This window comes from Fukomys damarensis, unplaced genomic scaffold (genome assembly GCF_012274545.1).
Source record: "Fukomys damarensis isolate Sample0158 unplaced genomic scaffold, DMR_v1.0_HiC HiC_scaffold_16, whole genome shotgun sequence".
Classification (NCBI taxonomy): domain Eukaryota; kingdom Metazoa; phylum Chordata; class Mammalia; order Rodentia; family Bathyergidae; genus Fukomys; species Fukomys damarensis.
In genome coordinates, this window is record NW_022900928.1 from 131361509 (window position 1) to 131364656 (window position 3148).

The following is a 3148-nucleotide window of genomic DNA, read 5'->3' on the forward strand; positions in this document are numbered from 1 at the left end:
TATTTATGTCCTTGATGAATGTGGAGACTCACTTCTGTTGGCATGAAGAGTGGGGCACTAGCCTCTGAGCCCTGCCTGGGAGGTGGGTAAGGGGGCGACTGGACTGCCCTGGGCCCAAGGTTTCTTTAGTGACCGTTGTGGGACAGCGTCCCCTGGACGAGGCTCAGGTAAGCTCTGGGGTTGGCCTCCCTGGGTAGGGACGCAAATCTGGCTGAGGTCTGTGGCTGCAGCTGCTTTCTTCTATCCAGCTTTTACCACAGAGTTCTGGAAAAAGACAGAGGAGTTGCCATCCATTTGTCCAGCTCCACAGAGCAGCACTGTGGGTCCCACAGGAGGTGAGGAATGAAGGAGCTGAGGCTCGAGCCCAACCTGTAGCCCACAGGGACATCTCACGGGCTTTTTGGCATCCAGAATAGAATATGGAGGGGTTGTCCTCCAGGCAGCAATAGGGGAAACTGAGGAAAGGAGAGATCTACAGAAGAGGCACAGGGAGAAGATGAAATGGCAACAGGACCAGAAAGTGAAGGAGGAGAATTTGGTTCCTTTTTCTTACTTTGGATATTTTCCTTGTAGGCAGATACTTCGTGATTTTTATGGTGGGTCCAGCCCTTTAATTGATTACAGTTGAGCCAGTCTCACTCCAGAGAAACTGGTTTTCAAGAGAAGAAGGGAAGGACTGAGGCGATGGTTTGATGGCGGAACATTGGCTGAGAGCAGCCGTCATAGGGCACTGTGGGGCACACGCTGAGAGGGAGTCTGCCCCCGCCCAGCTTCTCTGCTTACTGGGCCCACGTGTGTCAGCGGCTATTCGTTCCTGGAGAGCACCTGTGCCTCTCTAGAACCCCGAGTGAAGGAGCAAAGGCAGGAGGGTTGGGGAGAGAAGGGAGGGCCATGCGTTAAGGTGATGGTGGGGGCAGCCAGGAAACCCCAAGGGGAAGGATTCCAGAGTGACCCCCAGGCTCCCTGCAGAAGGACACAGCCACTGGGCTGTTCCTGCTGCAGACCGCAGAGCACTTCTGTGCCTCCCAGACCTGTACTCGAGGACCTCGGGTCCTGGGGCAGCTGGGGCTCAAATCCTCTGCAGTGGAAGCCTTATCCTCATTCCTTGCACACCCCTTGGGGTGCAGCGTCCCGCAGCCTCGCCAAGTATGGTGGTCAGAAGGCTGGCTTGGCTCTGCTCCCCCAGCCCCAACACCTGACCCTCAGGACGGCTGCTGGGTGGCATCTTGCTGACTGAGGTTCAGCCCAGCTCAGCCCACTTTTGATGGCCAGGCTCAGACCGAAGAAGCAAGAACAGTTAGAAACAGGAACTCCAGAAACAAGCCTGCTGTGCTTCCACCTGGCATGACCTAGAGGGAAAAGATAAACAAAAGCAAAGGAAAGAGAATAGATTTAATTTCTGAGTTGCAAAGAGCTTATTTATTCCTTACGGAATTCTGGCTTGTTTATCTAGTATGTTTAAATTTTGTGTCATTGGTTAGTTAATTTCCTCCTTGCCGGGATACAATACCAGACACCTACAATTGAAAGGAGGAGAGGGTTATTGTGGCTCACAGTTTGTGGAAGTTTCAGTCCATAGTTGGCCAGCTGCAAGTCAGCATGGCTTGGCAGGAGGGCCTGGCAGAGGAGGAGCTAATGACATGGTGAACAGGAAGCACAGAATCAAGGGAGGTGCTCCAAAGGGAGAGAAACCACCCAGGCCACGCCCACAGCGATGCCTCTTCAGCCAGCCCCACCTCCGCAAAGGAAGTGAGCTATGACATTGTCACCGTGCCTTCACCTTCCAAAGGCCCCGCCTAGAAATGCAGGAGGTTCTTGGGGGACATAGATGTAGGTGTTAAAGTCACTGTTAAAGGTTTTTTGTAGTACTAAGAGGGCAGAATAATTAAAATAACAACAAGCCTAGGGTTTTCCTTGCCCCAAAATTCTTAAATTCAAAGATGAAAATTGGGCTGGACAGTGGGGCAGATTACTGATTCAAGAAAACAAGATTAAAAGCACGTAGCGACATGGACAAAAAATTGGCTGTCGATGGGAATAGTTCCCCCCAAAAAAGTTCGTGTTGGCAGGAAACGGAAATGCTCACTTGTAGAAATATTATTCACTTGTCTCAGATACACCCATGCAATTAATATTTGTAGAACTATTTAAAGAGAACAAGATGGCTCTGTATGTTGAAAGGGTGAGATATTCCAGGTTTTGATATAAATTCAGAAAGCATAACACACAAATGTTCCCAGTTTGTGTGTATATATTTAGTTTTTTTTTTTTTTCAGTGTTGGGGATCGAACTCAGGCACCGAGCCGCTGAGCCAAATCCCCAGCCCTGTGTGTATAAATTTGTATGTGTATTTGTGTGTGCACACACACACGTATGTAGATGTGTGTAGACATGTATTTGTGTATACATACATCTGCCTGTGGGTGCATGTGTGTTACCCAGGTGGACATGCACGTGACGTGCATGAGAATTTTCCAAACAATATATGAGAAACCATTGGTGGTGATTATCTCTGGGAAATGGAACTGAATATGTGGAAAGGAAACTCTCGTTTCATTTTAAACCTTTTGTACTGCTTGGATTTGTTTTCTATGTGCATGAATATATTATTTTCATAATAACAAAAGCCCCATGAAACTCCGCTTAGCTAATGAATGCATGCACAAAAAGAAAAATTGCCTGCATAGATACGTAGATTTTAGAAGCCCTAAATTTTGTACTGCACTGTAGAAAAAAAATTAAAATAAATATAGCAAGTGTCGGGAGAATGAATTACCATGCAAAAAAAGTGTCAAATATCCATGAATAAGTGATTCGCGCTCAGCGGCTGGCGATCCATAAAAGTGGCCTTCCACACAACTGGTGCAGGCCGGGAGGCAGGTCGGGGCCAGATTTACAGGCAGCATCCAGCATCGTTCTCCTTCTGAGCCGCTTGGCTGCTACCTCAAGGTCAGGCCGCGGAGGTAAAAGGAAGAGTGAGCGTTTAGAGCCGCTTCCCGTGGGAGCCGAAACGCAGAGGACATTTGACTTCGCGGAAACCTTCCGCTTGGCCCCAAGCTCTTCTCGGATTTTCGAGTGACTCTCTCCAGGGCTGAGCCTGACGTAGAAAACTGCACTGAAAACTACCGGGGGGGGGGGGGCGGGGGGG

The 3148-nt window shown here is 49.1% G+C and overlaps 1 long non-coding RNA gene across 1 annotated transcript in view; it reads right to left on the minus strand.

Moving 5' to 3' along the window:
- Positions 1 to 3148, minus strand: part of LOC104863607 — a 5095-nt gene continuing 1947 nt past the window's right edge. The window contains exons 2-3 of the long non-coding RNA XR_780622.2: positions 1032 to 1349; positions 1 to 264 (exon numbers count right to left, since the gene is read on the minus strand). This is a non-coding gene — a long non-coding RNA (uncharacterized LOC104863607). The remainder of the gene's footprint in view (positions 265 to 1031; positions 1350 to 3148) is intronic.